A 21480-nucleotide genomic window follows, 5' to 3' on the forward strand; every position below is an offset into this window, starting at 1 on the left:
CTTGTAACTTATTTTTCCGACTATAAACCTATACTTTTTCTGTTTAGATTCATAAAATGGAGTTCAATATGAAACCATAGCAATTTGATTCACTCAAAACGGATTTAAAATGAAGAAGTTATTGGTAAAACAAGATTGGATAATTTTTCTCATTTTAGCTACGTGAAAATTGGTAACAAATCTATTCCAACCATAACTTAATCAACTTGTATTGTATATTATGTAATCTTGAGATACCATAGACACGTATACAATGTTTCGACCTATCATGTCGACACATCTATATATATTTCGGAACAACCATAGACACTCTATATGTGAATGTTGGAGTTAGCTATACAGGGTTGAGGTTGATTCCAAAATATATATAGTTTGAGTTGTGATCAATACTGAGATACGTATACACTGGGTCGTGGATTGATTCAAGATAATATTTATCGATTTATTTCTGTACATCTAACTGTGGACAACTAGTTGTAGGTTACTAACGAGGACAACTGACTTAATAAACTTAAAACATCAAAATATATTAAAAGTGTTGTAAATATATTTTGAACATACTTTGATATATATGTATATATTGTTATAGGTTCGTGAATCAACCAGTGGCCAAGTCTTACTTCTCGACGAAGTAAAAATCTGTGAAAGTGAGTTATAGTCCCACTTTTAAAATCTAATATTTTTGGGATGAGAATACATGCAGGTTTTATAAATGATTTACAAAATAGACACAAGTAGGTGAAACTACATTCTATGGTTGAATTATCGAAATCGAATATGCCCCTTTTTATTAAGTCTGGTAATCTAAGAATTAGGGAACAGACACCCTAATTGACGCGAATCCTAAAGATAGATCTATCGGGCCCAACAAGCCCCATCCAAAGTACCGGATGCTTTAGTACTTCGAAATTTATATCATATCCGAAGGGTGTCCCGGAATGATGGGGATATTCATATATATATGTATCTTGTTAATGTCGGTTACCAGGTGTTCACCATATGAATGATTTTTATCTCTATGTATGGGATGTGTATTGAAATATGAAATCTTGTGGTCTATTGTTACGATTTGATATATATAGGTTAAACCTATAACTCACCAACATTTTTGTTGACGTTTAAAGCATGTTTATTCTCAGGTGAATACTAAGAGCTTCCGCTGTTGCATACTAAAATAAGGACAAGATTTGGAGTCCATGTTTGTATGATATTGTGTAAAAACTGCATTCAAGAAACTGATTTCGATGTAACATATTTGTATTGTAAACCATTATGTAATGGTCGTGTGTAAACAGGATATTTTAGATTATCATTATTTGATAATCTACGTAAAGCTTTTTAAACCTTTATTTATGAAATAAAGGTTATGGTTTGTTTTAAAAATGAATACAGTCTTTGAAAAACGTCTCATATAGAGGTCAAAACCTCGCAACGAAATCAATTAATATGGAACGTTTTTAATCAATAAGAACGGGACATTTCAGTTGGTATCCGAGCGTTGGTCTTAGAGAACCAGAATTTTGTATTAGTGTGTCTTATCGAGTTTGTTAGGATGCATTAGTGAGTCTGGACTTCGACCGTGTTTACTTGAAAAATGATTGCTTAACAAATTTTGTTGGAAACTATATATTTTTAACATGTGAATATTATGTGATATATTAATCTCTTAACGCATTTGATATTATGTGATAGATGTCTACCTCTAGAACAAGTCCCATTGACTCACCTAATAATAATGAAGAGTCAAATGTAAATTGGAATGATTCGTGGACTGATTCACAAGTTCCCGAAGAGGAACCGGAAGAAGAGTCGGAACCGGAAGAAGAATCGGAACCGGAAGAAGAATTAGAACCAGATGAAGAAATAGAACCGGTGGGGGAAATAATAAAACGGTTAAGTAAAAGAAAATCCTCAACCAACCGACCAAGGTTAATTATGGTCAATGGTGTTTCCGCCAAGGAAGCAAAATATTGGGAGGATTACCTATTCTCCGATGAATCGGATTCCGACGAGAATTCCGATGATGTTATAGAAATTACCCCAACTGAATTTAAAAAGGCAAAAGAAAATAATAAGGGAAAGGGCATAAAAATAGAGAAATCTAATTCCAACCCCGATGAACTTTATATGTATCGTCAACCCCCGAAGTCCTTAAGTTGTAACAATGACCCGGGAACCTCTAAACCACCAGGTTTTTCTAAACCAATGTGGACAATGACGGCTCGTATTAGGGGAACATCATATATCCCTAGAAACTTGGCAAAACGAACCATAACCGAACAAGAAGAAACGTGCGAGTCGGAATAAGATAGTTATATTCGTGTGGTGTAATATATGTAATATAGTGTGCTTATGCTTTATGATATATGTAAAAATTGCTTGTATTAATAAGTATTTTTTTTATGAATCTAACTCTTGTCTATTTTACAGTATAAAAACACAAAATGGATAGACAACCCAATATTTTAAGAGACCTACCCTGGAGACATGATTGATGAAATCTTGTCTAGAGTCGGTCAGAATTCCTCGGCACAACTATTTAAGGCGAGATCAGTTTGTAAGACATTCGAAGAACGTTCCAAGAATGCCTTGGTTTATAAAAGGCTTTCGTTCAGAAGATGGGGGATATCACATTGGGAAATCCATAAGTTACGATGTGTTTACTTTGACGCATATATTGCGGGGAACCCAAATGCTATTTTACGCAACGGGTTAAGAAATTATTTTGACTCAGTATATCCGAATATAGGACTTCGTGATTTAGAAAAAGCGGCTAACATGCAACATAAAGAAGCATGTTATGCTTACGGGTTAGTAATGTTCGCTTCTCACCAAAGTGAGAACAAGAACATCGGGCTACAACTATTAAACAAAACGTTCCCACAAGTGACGGAGTCGGTAATTGGGGTAAGAAATGAGGTTTTTAGGTTATTACGAGACTGTTGGTCATTACGTAACCCTCGTCCCTTTGACGACGTTACAACACGCTGTCTTATCAACGGCCATAACGGTTATGTTCCACAAGACCAAGGATGGGAAGTAGTCCTAGTAAAACCAGAATGCATGACATGTTTCTGGACGTATGAATTACGTGTCTTTATTGCCTTTGTTGAACGACTTGTGTACTAGCTAGAATTATCTTCACAACTATCTTGTATCAAAGTTATTGTGTGCTATATTTCATGCTTTATGTAAAATAAGCGGTATTGTAAGTTTGTAAAATATTGTATAAAAGTTTGAACGCGAAATATTATTACAATCAGTTTTTCATATAGAATTGTAGTAGTTGAATTGTATATTAGCTACTAAGTATGAACTTAACGGGTAGGTACTACCCGAATTTAAACTTATAAAACGCTAATATGAAGAAAAAGCTTTTATAAATGAGTTCATATTATGCTACGAAATACTATTAACTACTCTTAATATTCTGTATGATTAACTTGTTCCATTTGACTATTTTGAAGGAAATGGCACCGACTACTCGACACACCGTGAATATGAATGAAGAGGAATTCCGTACTTTTCTAGCTTCAAACATAGCCGCAGTACAGGCTGCGCTACATACCAACAATAACCTTGGATCTAGCAGTACAGGAAATCGTGTAGGATGCACCTACAAAGAATTCACTGCCTGCAAACCTTTGGAATTTGATGGAACCGAAGGACCGATCGGATTGAAACGGTGGACCGAGAAGGTCGAATCGGTGTTTGCCATAAGTAAGTGTACTGAAGAGGACAAAGTGAAGTACGCTACGCATACATTCACAGGTTCTGCATTAACATGGTGGAATACCTATCTAGAGCAAGTGGGACAAGATGATGCTTACGCACTACCGTGGTCAGCATTCAAGCACTTAATGAACGAGAAGTACCGTCCCAGAACTGAGGTCAATAAGCTCAAGACAGAACTTAGAGGGTTACGAACCCAAGGATTTAATATTACCACGTACGAAAGACGATTCACAGAATTATGCCTATTGTGTCCGGGAGCATTCGAAGATGAGGAAGAGAAGATCGACGCGTTTGTGAAAGGATTACCGGAAAGAATCCAAGAAGATATAAGTTCACACGAGCCCGCCTCCATACAACAGGCATGTAGAATGGCTCACAAACTAGTGAACCAGATTGAAGAAAGAATTAAAGAACAGACTGCTGAAGAGGCCAATGTGAAGCAAGTCAAAAGAAAGTGGGAGGAAAACGGTGATAAGAATCACCAATACAACAACAACAGCAATTACAATAATAATCGCAACAATTATCCCAACAATCGCAACATCAATCGCAACTACAACAAATGGCCCAACAACAACAACAACAACAACAATAGCAACTACAACAATAATAACCGCAACAACAACAACAATCAGAAGCAGCTATGCCAAAGGTGTGAAAAGTATCACTCGGGGTTCTGCACCAAATTTTGCAACAAGTGTAAAAGAAATGGTCATAGCGTGGCGAAGTGTGAGGTCTACGGACCAGGGGTTTATAGAACGAAAGGAACAAATGGTGTCGGAACGAGTAATGGCGGAGCAAGTAGTGTCGGAGCAAGTTATGCCAATGTAGTTTGTTATAAATGTGGAAAACCGGGCCACATTATTAGAAATTGCCCGAACCAGGAGAACACGAATGGACAAGGCCGCGGAAGAGTTTTCAATATTAATGCGGCAGAGGCATAGGAAGACCCGGAGCTTGTTACGGGTACGTTTCTTATTGACAATAAATCTGCTTACGTTTTATTTGATTCGGGTGCGGATAGAAGCTATATGAGTAGAGATTTTTGTGCTAAATTAAGTTGTCCATTGACGCCTTTGGATAGTAAATTTTTACTCGAATTAGCAAATGGTAAATTAATTTCAGCAGATAATATATGTCGGAATCGAGAAATTAAACTGGTTAGCGAAACATTTAAGATTGATTTGATACCAGTAGAGTTAGGGAGTTTTGATGTGATAATCGGTATGGACTGGTTGAAAGAAGTGAAAGCAGAGATCGTTTGTTACAAAAATGCAATTCGCATTATACGAGAAAAAGGAAAACCCTTAATGGTGTACGGAGAAAAGGGCAACACGAAACTACATCTTATTAGTAATTTGAAGGCACAAAAACTAATAAGAAAAGGTTGCTATGCTGTTCTAGCACACGTCGAGAAAGTACAAACTGAAGAAAAGAGCATCAATGATGTTCCCGTCGCAAAAGAATTTCCCGATGTATTTCCGAAAGAATTACCGGGATTACCCCCACATCGATCCGTTGAATTTCAAATAGATCTTGTACCAGGAGCTGCACCAATAGCTCGTGCTCCTTACAGACTCGCACCCAGCGAGATGAAAGAACTTCAAAGCCAATTACAAGAACTTTTAGAGCGTGGTTTCATTCGACCAAGCACATCACCGTGGGGAGCTCCTGTTTTGTTTGTCAAGAAGAAAGATGGTACATTCAGGTTGTGTATCGACTACTGAGAGTTGAACAAACTTACCATCAAGAACCGCTACCCACTACCGAGAATCGACGACTTATTTGATCAACTACAAGGCTCGTCTATTTATTCAAAGATTGACTTATGTTCCGGGTATCATCAAATGCGGGTGAAAGAAGATGATATTCCAAAGACTGCTTTCAGAACACGTTACGGTCATTACGAGTTTATGGTCATGCCGTTTGGTTTAACTAATGCACCAGCTGTGTTCATGGACCTTATGAACCGAGTGTGTGGACCATACCTTGACAAGTTTGTCATTGTTTTCATTGATGACATACTTATTTACTCAAAGAATGACCAAGAACACGGTGAACATTTGAGAAAGGTGTTAGAAGTATTGAGGAAGGAAGAATTGTACGCTAAGTTTTCAAAGTGTGCATTTTGGTTGGAAGAAGTTCAATTCCTCGGTCACATAGTGAACAAAGAAGGTATTAAAGTGGATCCGGCAAAGATAGAAACTGTTGAAAAGTGGGAAACCCCAAAAACTTCGAAATACATACGCCAGTTTTTAGGACTAGCTGGTTACTACAGAAGTTCATCCAAGACTTTTCCAGAATAGCAAAACCCTTGACTGCATTAACGCATAAAGGAAAGAAATTTGAATGGAAGGATGAACAAGAGAAAGCGTTTCAGTTGTTGAAGAAAAAGCTAACTACGGCACCTATATTGTCATTGCCTGAAGGGAATGATGATTTTGTGATTTATTGTGACGCATCAAAGCAAGGTCTCGGTTGTGTATTAATGCAACGAACGAAGGTGATTGCTTATGCGTCTAGACAATTGAAGATTCACGAGCAAAATTATACGACGCATGATTTGAAATTAGGCGCGGTTGTTTTTGCATTAAAGACTTGGAGGCACTACTTATATGGGGTCAAAAGTATTATATATACCGACCACAAAAGTCTTCAACACATATTTAATCAGAAACAACTGAATATGAGGCAGCGTAGGTGGATTGAATTATTGAATGATTACGACTTTGAGATTCGTTACCACCCGGGGAAGGCAAATGTGGTAGCCGATGCCTTGAGCAGGAAGGACAGATAACCCATTCGAGTAAAATCTATGAATATAATGATTCATAATAACCTTACTACTCAAATAAAGGAGGCGCAACAAGGAGTTTTAAAAGAGGGAAATTTAAAGGATGAAATACCCAAAGGATCGGAGAAGCATCTTAATATTCGGGAAGACGGAACCCGGTATAGGGCTGAAAGGATTTGGGTACCAAAATTTGGAGATATGAGAGAAATGGTACTTAGAGAAGCTCATAAAACCAGATACTCAATACATCCTGGAACGGGGAAGATGTACAAGGATCTCAAGAAACATTTTTGGTGGCCGGGTATGAAAGCCGATGTTGCTAAATACGTAGGAGAATGTTTGACGTGTTCTAAGGTCAAAGCTGAGCATCAGAAACCATCAGGTCTACTTCAACAACCCGAAATCCCAGAATGGAAATGGGAAAACATTACCATGGATTTCATCACTAAATTGCCAAGGACTGCAAGTGGTTTTGATACTATTTGGGTAATAGTTGATCGTCTCACCAAATCAGCACACTTCCTGCCAATAAGAGAAGATGACAAGATGGAGAAGTTAGCACGACTGTATTTGAAGGAAGTCATCTCCAGACATGGAATACCAATCTCTATTATCTCTGATAGGGATGGCAGATTTATTTCAAGATTCTGGCAGACATTACAGCAAGCATTAGGAACTCGTCTAGACATGAGTACTGCCTATCATCCACAAACTGATGGGCAGAGCGAAAGGACGATACAAACGCTTGAAGACATGCTACGAGCATGTGTTATTGATTTCGGAAACAGTTGGGATCGACATCTACCGTTAGCAGAATTTTCCTACAACAACAGCTACCATTCAAGCATTGAGATGGCGCCGTTTGAAGCACTTTATGGTAGAAAGTGCAGGTCTCCGATTTGTTGGAGTGAAGTGGGGGATAGACAGATTACGGGTCCGGAGATTATACAAGAAACTACCGAGAAGATCATCCAAATTCAACAACGGTTGAAAACCGCCCAAAGTCGACAAAAGAGCTACGCTGACATTAAAAGAAAAGATATAGAATTTGAAATTGGAGAGATGGTCATGCTTAAAGTTGCACCTTGGAAAGGCGTTGTTCGATTTGGTAAACGAGGGAAATTAAATCCAAGGTATATTGGACCATTCAAGATTATTGATCGTGTCGGACCAGTAGCTTACCGACTTGAGTTACCTCAACAACTCGCGGCTGTACATAACACTTTCCACGTCTCGAATTTGAAGAAATGTTTTGCTAAAGAAGATCTCATTATTCCGTTAGATGAAATCCAAATCAACAAAAAACTTCAATTCATCGAAGAACCTGTCGAAATAATGGATCGTGAGGTTAAAAGACTTAAGCAAAACAAGATACCAATTGTTAAAGTTTGATGGAATGCTCGTAGAGGACCCGAGTTCACCTGGGAGCGTGAAGATCAGATGAAGAAGAAGTACCCGCATCTATTTCCAGAAGATTCGTCAACACCTTCAATAGCTTAAAATTTCGGGACGAAATTTATTTAACGGGTAGGTACTGTAGTGACCCGAACTTTTCCATGTTTATATATATTAATTGAGATTGATATTTACATGATTAAATGTTTCCAACATGTTAAGCAATCAAACTTGTTAAGACTTGATTAATTGAAATATGTTTCATATAGACAATTGACCACCCAAGTTGACCGGTGATTCACGAACGTTAAAACTTGTAAAAACTATATGATGACATATATATGGTTATATATATAGTTAACATGATACTATGATAAGTAAACATATCATTAAGTATATTAACAATGAACTACATATGTAAAAACAAGACTACTAACTTAATGATTTTTAAACGAGACATATATGTAACGATTATCGTTGTAAAGACATTTAATGTATATATATCATATTAAGAGATATTCATACATAATAATATCATGATAATATAATAATTTAAAATCTCATTTGATATTATAAACATTGGGTTAACAACATTTAACAAGATCGTTAACCTAAAGGTTTCAAAACAACACTTACATGTAACGACTAACGATGACTTAACGACTCACTTAAAATGTATATACATGTAGTGTTTTAATATGTATTTATACACTTTTGAAAGACTTCAATACACTTATCAAAATACTTCTACTTAACAAAAATGCTTACAATTACATCCTCGTTCAGTTTCATCAACAATTCTACTCGTATGCACCCGTATTCGTACTCGTACAATACACAGCTTTTAGATGTATGTACTATTGGTATATTGTAACGACCCGCACTTTTTCGATCATTCTATACTTATAAGATTAATATTTACATAAATTAAACCTTGCCAACATGATAAGCAATCCAAATTGTCGAGACTGATATTTCCGAAAAGAGTTTTACACAACGTTTGACCGTCTAGTTTGACCGATGATATCACGAACTATACAATATATGATAATTATACGTTTGTGTATATAAATGTATATATACATATTTAACATGATTAATAAATGTTTTAATATCTCATTTTGTATTAATAACAACAAGTTATATGTGTATTTTGAAACTACTAACTTAAGTTTTCAAAACAATAACTATACGTAACGTTATTTGACATAAATACTTAAGACTTATAATGTTATACATATATTGTATAAGTAATGTATTTAATTACTTTTAAAGAACTTAAATACATAAAACCATATAAGTGTATTCACAAAAGATAGCTATATTTGAATCCTCATTTCATTTTTCACAAAATTTCTATACGTATACCTAGAGTATTTGTACTCGTATCATACCTAGCTCCTATACGTATTTACTAATAGTAAATACACATCAAAATCACCACCTAACCAGCCATTATTCATGCCCTTAGAGCTAGGTAATTACTTTTGGATGATTACTTGACTAATTATACAAGAAAACAACTAAAACTTTTGTCCTTGTACACCATCAAAAACGCCACCATCACCACCTTAAATACTTCCATTCATTTCCCATTTTTGATTCACTTTCACTTCAATTATCTTAGCAAAAACACACACTCTTTCAAGAACTCTAAACTCCATAACACTTCAGCAACTTACCAAGAAGATCTAGCTTCAAAAACCATACTAAAACACCATAAGAAAACCATACAAAAACACTTCAAGAAAACCCTCCAAGAACACCAACTTACTTCCAAACTTTCATCCACTTCTATCACCCTTTTGATTCTAGCTTCTTACTTCTCTTTTACAGCAACTTCATCCAAGGAACTTGAGGTAGAATCTATGTTCATAACCTTATTCGATTCATATATATATAGCTATCATATTTTGTGGTATACAAGTTTAACAACAAGAACATAGTTTGAATGTTTTCAAACTTGTTTGCAAACTAAATAGATCCTTCTAATTTAACTTTTAAAATACTTCAAGACCTGTAATATAACTTATGTATATGCTAATTTAACAAGGTAAAACTTGGTTTTTCAAAGTATAAGTATTTTTAGAAAAATGGTCATTAAATGATTTTGTTGTAACAAAAATGTTTAACTTCATATGTTTCACTAATGTTTCACTTATGCCGTATGATTTTGAATACAAACCAAGGTATTTACAGTTCATAGTCTTAAAGAAGAACTCGATCCAAGAAGATGGCAATTTGAATCAACGAAAACGGACTTGTAACGAAGAAACTATGACCGAAACAAAATTGGCTATCCTAGACATTTTCAACTTCGGGATTCATTGGAAAAATTTACATAAAATCACATACTTCTAAGATAACATGATATTTTATATATATGTACTCATAATTCAATTTCATATGGTTCAGGATCACCCGTAAACAACACGAGAAGATTAATCATAAGATTCCATGATTGTACGCAACACGTCATTTGACAACACCGGTACTTTATGTACGCAACACGTCATTTGACAACACCGGTACCATGGGTCAAGATTAATCTCGACAAATACATATACGATGGGGTTTTATTTATTTCGTTGGGGGTTTTATTTATTTCATTGCGGGTATATTAAACATCTAAAAATGAACCATTAAAATTGAATTACTAACAACGAACTGCTAACTACGGACTAAGGAATTATTCAAAGTATTAAAAGTATAACAAGTATATATATGTGACGTTTGTTTAAAAAGAAAAGGTATTGATATATTATATATGGATAGGTTCGTGATATCAACCGGAAGACCGAGTCAAAATATATATATCATCAAGACAAGAGTGAGTATATAGTCCCACTTTTAAACTCTAAATATTTCGGGATGAGAATACATGTATTTTATGTTTTACGTTATGGACACAAGTAACTGAAAAATATATTCTACGTTGAGTTGTACCACTGGCATACTTCCCTGTAGCTTGGTAACTGTTATTTACAGCGGTATTGTAAACGCGAATCCTGTTGATAGATCTATCGGGCCTGACAACCCCAACCGGACTGGACGACCAGTATTCAACGGTTGCACAGTACTTCGTTTCGTGACTACACTTGGTACGGTGTAGTAAAATTTCATAATAAAGGGAATATGCGACGTGATTAAATGTTAAGTATGGTTACCAAGTGCTCAACCACTTAGAATATTTTTATTAAACTGTTTATATACGAAATCTTGTGGTCTATATATATATTGCTGCCGGCATTAAACCTATATCTCACCAACTTTATGTTGACCTTTTTAAAACATGTCTATTCTCAGGTGATTTCTAAAGCTTCCGCTGCATCATGTTGGATCTAACCAGGATCTTGCGTACGCATGTTTGTGTCAAAAATAAAACTGCATATCCGAGATGTTGTATTGTAAAATATGCTAGAAACCGTGTTGTTGTCATCATTTGTAAAGTTTGTAAGTCGAAGATTATCGCTAAACGTTAATCTTCTTTTTATTGTCTTAAGCTTGTAACAAAAATAATGGTTGTGGTTTGTAATGTATAATATATGCAGTTTTTCTTTTAAAAAATGTCTCATATAGAGGTCAATACCTCGCAATGAAATCATACGTTATCTAACGCGTTCTTATGGTTAAGGACGGGTTATGACATGTGGTATCAGAGCGTTGGTCTTAGCGAACCAGGTTTGCATTAGTGTGTCTAACCAAGAAGTCGTTAGGATACATTAGTAAAGTCTGGACTTTGACCGGGTCTGATTTTAAAAAAAAAAAAAACCATTGCTTATCACTGTTGGTTAAAATTTATGTGTAAATATTATGTAAGTACTAATGGGTTAGTTGTTGTGTGATAGATGTCGGGCTCGAAACTTATTATCACATTCAGCGACTCCGAACCAGAATCTTCAGATGGTGTTCCAGTCATTAACCTATCCGATGACGAAAATAATATCTTTGGGGAAGACTCACAAATTCCGGATGAACCGACTATAGAGAACCCGGAAAGTGAACCCGAGGAGGAAAGTGAACCCGAGGAGGAAAGTGAACCCGAGGAAGAAATACAGGAAATTACAAAAGACGAGTTCGAACTAGGAAAGAAACGAAAGGCTAATGAATTAGAAAATCCAAATCCCGAGTTTAATGAGAATGATGTGGCACCAATTCCACTCAACACTACCACCCCTATCCCCGCTATTCCTATTCGTTCTATCCCGGCATCCAGTTCTTCAGTCCCACAGCCAAAATATAGGCAGACAGTTAGGATAAGCGTTAAGCAAATCTTTGTGTCTAAACGTCCTAGAAAATAGATCAAACGATGCGCTGCTGTGTCAAACCATGGAACCGAATAATGTTTTGTATAATATTAATAGTGTGGTTTGCTTAATGTTCGATGTAAGATAAGCATATGTAAAATATTGAAGTATGAAATGCAATAATTTTCCATGGTTAAGTATTATTTAGATTGTAGTAATTGATTCTGTACTAAGCTATTAAGTATGAACATTAACGGGTAGGTACTACCCAAGATATAATTATAAAACGCTAATAAGAAGAAAAGGCTTTTATAATAATACCTAGTTCATATTATTAATAAGCTATAATGTACTATAAATACACACTACATCTATAATAATCCATGTGAATAATTATTTTCTTTCATTAGGAAATGGCGCGATTGAATCGAATGACGGAACAAGAACTCGAGGAACTCATCAACCAGCGAGTGAACGACAGAATGTTATGGGTTGAGGCTGCAAGAGCTGCTGCAGTTAATCCAAATCCTCGTGTAGGATGCTCCTATAAGACGTTTCAAGCTTGCAAGCCCTCATCATTCAGTGGAACGGAAGGACCGATCGGTTTAACCCGATGGATAGAAAAGATGGAGACGGTGTTTAAAATCAGTGGTTGTGATGAAAAAGACATGACCAAGTTTGCATCGTGCACTTTACAAGATAGTGCACTCACATGGTGGAAGAATTATGTGAAGGCGGTAGGAGGAGATGTAGCTTATGATACTCCATGGGAAGAATTCAAAGCAATGATAATCACCGAGTATTGTCCAAGGAATGAGGTTATTAAGTTAGAAGATGAGTTACGAAGTTTGAAGGTGGTTGGTACTGAAATCACCAACTACAATCAGCGATTCATGGAATTGGTTTTACTATGTCCTGAATTGGTTCCAACCGAAGCACGGAAGATTGAAATGTACAAAGGTGGTTTGCCCAAAAAGGTCAAGGCAAACGTTACGGCGTCGAAACCTAAGACAATTCATGAAGCTATAACCATGGCGAACGAGTTAATGGATCAGGTCATTCTGGATAAGAAAGCATTCACTACTGAGGTGAAGGTATCGAGTAACAAAAGGAAGTGGAACGGAAATTATGATCGAGGTTACCAACAGCAATCTTTTAAGAAACCAGAAACCCCGAAAGGTGCGGGTAGCGGTTCAGGCTTTGGTTACAAAGGACAAAGTCCTTTATGCAACCGTTGTCACAAACATCATTTTGGTTACTGTAGTGTGTTGTGCACTAAATGCAATAGACAGGGACATCTTGCTGAAGATTGTAAGCCTCTCGTTACAAATGCAAATGGTAACAAGACTCCTGCCACCAACGCAAATAGAACTGCTTTGGCTAACATTACTTGTTTTGGGTGTGGAAAACAAGGTCACTATAAGAGCCAGTGCCCGAATCAGAATGGCGGACCTGCACGTGGAAGAGCGTTTGTTATTAATGCTAGAGAGGCACGAGAAGACCCGGAGCTTGTTACGGGTACGTTTACCATTAATAACTTATCAGCATCTGTCTTATTTGATACTGGCGCCGATAGAAGTTACGTGTGTATAAATTTTTACACTAAATTGAATTGTTCATCATTACCTCTAGATGCTAAGTACTTGATTGAGTTAGCTAATGGTAAACTAATTAAAGCCGATAAAATTTGTCGTGATTGTGAAATAAATCTAGCCGGAGAAACGTTTAGAATCGACTTAATACCCGTAGAATTAGGAGGTTTTGATGTAATAGTCGGCATGGACTGGATGTCCAAAATAGGAGCGGAAGTTGTTTGTGCCAAGAAGGCAATTCGTATTCCTGGTAAGGATAAAATACCGGTGATGATTTATGGAGAGAAGGGTAATTCAAAGCTAAAACTCATTAGCTGTTTGAAAGCCAAGAAGTGTTTAGAAAAGGGATGTTACGCTATTTTAGCACATGTTAATAAAGTCAAAAAGAAAGAAAACTGCATCAACGACGTGCCTGTGGCAAGAGATTTTCCTGAAGTTTTTCCGGAAGAATTGCCGGGATTACCTCCATTTAGATCGGTAGAATTTCAAATAGATTTAGTACCAGGAGCTGCACCAGTGGCTCGTGCTCCATATAGACTTGCACCGTCCGAGTTAAAAGAACTTCAAAGTCAGTTAAAAGAATTACTGGACCGTGGATTCATACGACCGAGTACTTCGCCGTGGGGAGCTCCAATTTTGTTTGTTAAGAAGAAAGATGGATCTTTTAGGATGTGTATAGACTATCGTGAATTAAATAAGTTAACTATCAAGAATCGGTATCCACTACCGAGAATTGATGACTTATTTGATCAATTGCAAGGATCATGTGTTTATTCAAAAATCGACTTAAGATCGGGCTATCATCAACTACGCGTCAAAGAAGAGGACATTCCGAAAACTGCTTTTCGGACACGTTATGGTCATTACGAATTTTTGGTTATGCCGTTTGGATTGACGAATGCGCCAGCTGTATTCATGGACCTCATGAATCGAGTTTGTAGTCCGTATTTAGATAAGTTTGTTATCGTTTTCATTGATGATATTCTTATCTATTCCAAGAGTGAGCAAGAGCATGAAGAGCATTTAAGGTTGATACTGGAGTTGTTGAGAAAAGAACAACTTTATGCTAAATTTTCTAAGTGTGCTTTCTGGTTGAAAGAAGTGCAATTTCTTGGTCACGTTGTTAGTAGCAAAGGAATTCAGGTTGATCCAGTAAAAATTGAAGCCATTGAAAAATGGGAGACTCCTAAGATACCAATGCAGATACGCCAATTTTTGGGTTTAGCCGGTTATTATAGAAGGTTTATTCAAGATTTTTCCCGAATAGCTAAGCCGTTGACAGCGTTAACGCAAAAAGGGAAGAAATATGAATGGACCTCGGAGCAGGAGAACGCATTTCAAATACTGAAGAAGAAGTTAACTACGGCACCTATATTATCGTTACCAGAAGGGAACGATGATTTCGAAATATATTGTGACGCTTCGCGACAAGGTTTTGGTTGTGTTCTTATGCAACGGAAGAAAGTGATTGCATTTGCATCCCGACAATTGAAGATTCACGAGCGAAATTATACGACGCATGATCTAGAATTGGGAGCAGTCGTGTTTGCATTGAAGATGTGGAGACACTACTTGTATGGGGTTAAATTCACTGTGTTTACTGATCATAAAAGCCTTCAACATATTTTTGATCAGAAACAATTGAACATGAGGCAACGTAGGTGGGTCGAGTTAATAAACGACTATGATTGTGAAATTCGTTATCATCCCGGAAAGGCGAACGTGGTGGCCGATGCTTTAAGCAGAAAGGAACGAGAACCAATTCGAGTTCGAGCAATGAATATAAAAATTCGCCTAAATCTCAACTCACAAATCAAAGAAGTTCAACGAGAAGCACTTACTAAAGAAAATAAAGGAAATGAAATAATGAAGAAGTATGAGAAGCAACTCGTTATGCGGGAAGATGGAATTCGATATTTTGCAAATCGTATTTGGGTACCGAAGTTGGGTGGATTAAGGAAGTTGATATTGAACGAGGCACATAAGACAAGATATTCGATACATCCTGGAGTTGGAAAGATGTACCAAGATCTTAAGACGCATTATTGGTGGCCTAATTTAAAAACAGACGTTGCAACATATGTTGGGGAGTGTTTAACTTGTTCCAAGGTTAAAGCAGAACACCAGAAGCCGTCAGGGTTACTTCAACAACCAGAAATCCCAGAATGGAAATGGGACGGTATTACCATGGATTTCATCACGAAGTTACCAAAGACTGCCTGGGGATACGACACCATTTGGGTGATTGTTGATCGTCTCACCAAGTCTGCACATTTCTTGCCTATAAAGGAAACGGATAGAATGGAGAAACTATTACGATTGTATATAAAGGAAGTTGTTTCAAGGCATGGAATACCTATTTCCATTATATCCGATCGTGATAGTAGATTTACCTCAAAATTCTGGCAATCACTACAGGAGGCACTAGGAACTCGGTTGGATATGAGTACCGCATATCATCCACAAACCGATGGACAGAGTGAAAGAACGATTCAGACTCTCGAAGACATGCTCAGGGCATGTGTGATCGATTTTGGAAACGGATGGGATAAATATCTACCGTTAGCAGAATTCTCGTATAATAATAGTTATCATGCGAGCATTGGAGCTGCGCCATTTGAAGCATTGTATGGAAGGAAGTGTAGATCTCCTATCTGTTGGAATGAAGTAGGAGATCGACATTTAACTGGTCCCGAGATCATACATGAAACGACTGAGAAGATAGTGCAAATCAAGGAGAGATTGAAAACAGCCCGTAGTCGCCAAAAGAGCTACGCCGATGTCCGAAGGAAACCATTAGAGTTTCAGGTCGGGGACATGGTTATGCTAAAGGTGTCACCTTGGAAAGGTGTGATACGTTTTGGAAAAAGGGGTAAACTGAACCCAAGGTACGTAGGCCCGTTTAAGATCATCGAACGCATTGGACCGGTAGCTTATCGGCTCGAGTTACCGCAACAACTCGCCGGAGTACATAATACCTTTCACGTCTCGAACCTTAAGAAGTGTCTTGCAAAGGAAGACCTCACCATTCCTCTTGAAGAAATCCATGTCGACGAGAAACTACAATTCGTCGAAGAACCAATTGAAATCATGGACCGTGAAGTTAAACAGCTCAAACAGAGCAATATACCGATTGTTAAGGTTCGTTGGAATGCTAGAAGAGGTCCCGAGTTTACTTGGGAACGAGAGGATCAGATGAAACGAAAGTATCCGCATTTGTTTCTCGATGACGCAAAATAGGTACAATTTTAAAATTTCGGGACGAAATTTATTTAACGGGGAGGTAATGTAACGACCCGCACTTTTTCGATCATTCTATACTTATAAGATTAATATTTACATAAATTAAACCTTGCCAACATGATAAGCAATCCAAATTGTCGAGACTGATATTTCCGAAAAGAGTTTTACACAACGTTTGACCGTCTAGTTTGACCGATGATATCACGAACTATACAATATATGATAATTATACGTTTGTGTATATAAATGTATATATACATATTTAACATGATTAATAAATGTTTTAATATCTCATTTTGTATTAATAACAACAAGTTATATGTGTATTTTGAAACTACTAACTTAAGTTTTCAAAACAATAACTATACGTAACGTTATTTGACATAAATACTTAAGACTTATAATGTTATACATATATTGTATAAGTAATGTATTTAATTACTTTTAAAGAACTTAAATACATAAAACCATATAAGTGTATTCACAAAAGATAGCTATATTTGAATCCTCATTTCATTTTTCACAAAATTTCTATACGTATACCTAGAGTATTTGTACTCGTATCATACCTAGCTCCTATACGTATTTACTAATAGTAAATACACATCAAAATCACCACCTAACCAGCCATTATTCATGCCCTTAGAGCTAGGTAATTACTTTTGGATGATTACTTGACTAATTATACAAGAAAACAACTAAAACTTTTGTCCTTGTACACCATCAAAAACGCCACCATCACCACCTTAAATACTTCCATTCATTTCCCATTTTTGATTCACTTTCACTTCAATTATCTTAGCAAAAACACACACTCTTTCAAGAACTCTAAACTCCATAACACTTCAGCAACTTACCAAGAAGATCTAGCTTCAAAAACCATACTAAAACACCATAAGAAAACCATACAAAAACACTTCAAGAAAACCCTCCAAGAACACCAACTTACTTCCAAACTTTCATCCACTTCTATCACCCTTTTGATTCTAGCTTCTTACTTCTCTTTTACAGCAACTTCATCCAAGGAACTTGAGGTAGAATCTATGTTCATAACCTTATTCGATTCATATATATATAGCTATCATATTTTGTGGTATACAAGTTTAACAACAAGAACATAGTTTGAATGTTTTCAAACTTGTTTGCAAACTAAATAGATCCTTCTAATTTAACTTTTAAAATACTTCAAGACCTGTAATATAACTTATGTATATGCTAATTTAACAAGGTAAAACTTGGTTTTTCAAAGTATAAGTATTTTTAGAAAAATGGTCATTAAATGATTTTGTTGTAACAAAAATGTTTAACTTCATATGTTTCACTAATGTTTCACTTATGCCGTATGATTTTGAATACAAACCAAGGTATTTACAGTTCATAGTCTTAAAGAAGAACTCGATCCAAGAAGATGGCAATTTGAATCAACGAAAACGGACTTGTAACGAAGAAACTATGACCGAAACAAAATTGGCTATCCTAGACATTTTCAACTTCGGGATTCATTGGAAAAATTTACATAAAATCACATACTTCTAAGATAACATGATATTTTATATATATGTACTCATAATTCAATTTCATATGGTTCAGGATCACCCGTAAACAACACGAGAAGATTAATCATAAGATTCCATGATTGTACGCAACACGTCATTTGACAACACCGGTACTTTATGTACGCAACACGTCATTTGACAACACCGGTACCATGGGTCAAGATTAATCTCGACAAATACATATACGATGGGGTTTTATTTATTTCGTTGGGGGTTTTATTTATTTCATTGCGGGTATATTAAACATCTAAAAATGAACCATTAAAATTGAATTACTAACAACGAACTGCTAACTACGGACTAAGGAATTATTCAAAGTATTAAAAGTATAACAAGTATATATATGTGACGTTTGTTTAAAAAGAAAAGGTATTGATATATTATATATGGATAGGTTCGTGATATCAACCGGAAGACCGAGTCAAAATATATATATCATCAAGACAAGAGTGAGTATATAGTCCCACTTTTAAACTCTAAATATTTCGGGATGAGAATACATGTATTTTATGTTTTACGTTATGGACACAAGTAACTGAAAAATATATTCTACGTTGAGTTGTACCACTGGCATACTTCCCTGTAGCTTGGTAACTGTTATTTACAGCGGTATTGTAAACGCGAATCCTGTTGATAGATCTATCGGGCCTGACAACCCCAACCGGACTGGACGACCAGTATTCAACGGTTGCACAGTACTTCGTTTCGTGACTACACTTGGTACGGTGTAGTAAAATTTCATAATAAAGGGAATATGCGACGTGATTAAATGTTAAGTATGGTTACCAAGTGCTCAACCACTTAGAATATTTTTATTAAACTGTTTATATACGAAATCTTGTGGTCTATATATATATTGCTGCCGGCATTAAACCTATATCTCACCAACTTTATGTTGACCTTTTTAAAACATGTCTATTCTCAGGTGATTTCTAAAGCTTCCGCTGCATCATGTTGGATCTAACCAGGATCTTGCGTACGCATGTTTGTGTCAAAAATAAAACTGCATATCCGAGATGTTGTATTGTAAAATATGCTAGAAACCGTGTTGTTGTCATCATTTGTAAAGTTTGTAAGTCGAAGATTATCGCTAAACGTTAATCTTCTTTTTATTGTCTTAAGCTTGTAACAAAAATAATGGTTGTGGTTTGTAATGTATAATATATGCAGTTTTTCTTTTAAAAAATGTCTCATATAGAGGTCAATACCTCGCAATGAAATCATACGTTATCTAACGCGTTCTTATGGTTAAGGACGGGTTATGACATATATACACTCCAATGATCAGCTCTTAGCAGCCCATGTGAGTCACCTAACACATGTGGGAACCATCATTTGGCAACTAGCATGAAATATCTCATAAAATTACAAAAATATGAGTAATCATTCATGACTTATTTACATGAAAACAAAATTACATATCCTTTATATCTAATCCATACACCAACGACCAAAAACACCTACAAACACTTTCATTCTTCAATTTTCTTCATCTAATTGATCTCTCTCAAGTTCTATCTTCAAGTTCTAAGTGTTCTTCATTAATTCCAAAAGTTCTAGTTTCATAAAATCAAGAATACTTTCAAGTTTGCTAGCTCACTTCCAATCTTGTAAGGTCATCATCCAACCTCAAGAAATCTTTGTTTCTTACAGTAGGTTATCATTCTAATACAAGGTAATAATCATATTCAAACTTTGGTTCAATTTCTATAACTATAACAATCTTATTTCAAGTGATGATCTTACTTGAACTTGTTTTCGTGTCATGATTCTGCTTCAAGAACTTCGAGCCATTCAAGGATCCGTTGAAGCTAGATCCATTTTTCTCTTTTCCAGTAGGTTTATCCAAGGAACTTAAGGTAGTAATGATGTTCATAACATCATTCGATTCATACATATAAAGCTATCTTATTCGAAGGTTTAAACTTGTAATCACTAGAACATAGTTTAGTTAATTCTAAACTTGTTCGCAAACAAAAGTTAATCCTTCTAACTTGACTTTTAAAATCAACTAAACACATGTTCTATATCTATATGATATGCTAACTTAATGATTTAAAACCTGGAGACACGAAAAATACCGTAAAATCGGATTTACGCCGTCGTAGTAACACCACGGGCTGTTTTGGGTTAGTTAATTAAAAACTATGATAAACTTTGATTTAAAAGTTGTTATTCTGAGAAAATGATTTTTATTATGAACATGAAACTATATCCAATTTTTATAGTTAAACTCAAAGTGGAAGTATATTTTCTAAAATGGTCATCTAGACGTCGTTCTTTCGACTGAAATGACTACCTTTACAAAAACGACTTGTAACTTATTTTTCCGACTATAAACCTATACTTTTTCTTTTTAGATTCATAAAATAGAGTTCAATATGAAACCATAGCAATTTGATTCACTCAAAACGGATTTAAAATGAAGAAGTTATTGGTAAAACAAGATTGGATAATTTTTCTCATTTTAGCTACGTGAAAATTGGTAACAAATCTATTCCAACCATAACTTAATCAACTTGTATTGTATATTATGTAATCTTGAGATACCATAGACACGTATACAATGTTTCGACCTATCATGTCGACACATCTATATATATTTCGGAACAACCATAGACACTCTATATGTGAATGTTGGAGTTAGCTATACAGGATTGAGGTTGATTCCAAAATATATATAGTTTGAGTTGTGATCAATACTGAGATACGTATACACTGGGTCGTGGATTGATTCAAGATAATATTTATCGATTTATTTCTGTACATCTAACTGTGGACAACTAGTTGTAGGTTACTAACGAGGACAGCTGACTTAATAAACTTAAAACATCAAAATATATTAAAAGTGTTGTAAATATATTTTGAACATACTTTGATATATATGTATATATTGTTATAGGTTCGTGAATCAACCA

The sequence above is a fragment of the Rutidosis leptorrhynchoides genome, chromosome 2 (assembly GCF_046630445.1).
Source record: "Rutidosis leptorrhynchoides isolate AG116_Rl617_1_P2 chromosome 2, CSIRO_AGI_Rlap_v1, whole genome shotgun sequence".
Taxonomy (NCBI): Eukaryota; Viridiplantae; Streptophyta; class Magnoliopsida; order Asterales; family Asteraceae; genus Rutidosis; species Rutidosis leptorrhynchoides.